This window comes from Pteropus vampyrus, unplaced genomic scaffold (assembly GCF_000151845.1).
Source record: "Pteropus vampyrus isolate Shadow unplaced genomic scaffold, Pvam_2.0 Scaffold313, whole genome shotgun sequence".
Classification (NCBI taxonomy): Eukaryota; Metazoa; Chordata; class Mammalia; order Chiroptera; family Pteropodidae; genus Pteropus; species Pteropus vampyrus.
Genome location: NW_011889094.1, coordinates 250104 through 250460, shown reverse-complemented (window position 1 = coordinate 250460; position 357 = coordinate 250104).

Sequence of the window (357 nt, the reverse complement as noted above, 5' to 3'; positions counted from 1 at the left end):
CGGGCGCTGCCCGTGGCCAAGCAGCGCCTTGAACTCCGCTGTGCTCGTGTGGAGCCGGGGGCGGGGGCCACGCTCTGTCGTGTGGCGGGACAAGCCGTCGGTGGCGTGACCGGTGCGGCCCTTTACTGAGCGTCCAGCACTGAGCGCCTCGCGGTTTGGCATCTGTCTCCAGTGCACACTGCAGGGAGCTGGCCCGGTCGGGGGCGTAGTGTTGGGGACCCAGGCCCTGCCACCTGGGCCCGGCAAGCACCCCTCCTGCGGCTGCGTCAGGCTGCCCGGCGGCCACGGCGGGACTGAGGCCCCCGCTCCCCGCCCAGGCCCTCTTCACCTTGACCCTCCCGACCGACTGGGCTCCTC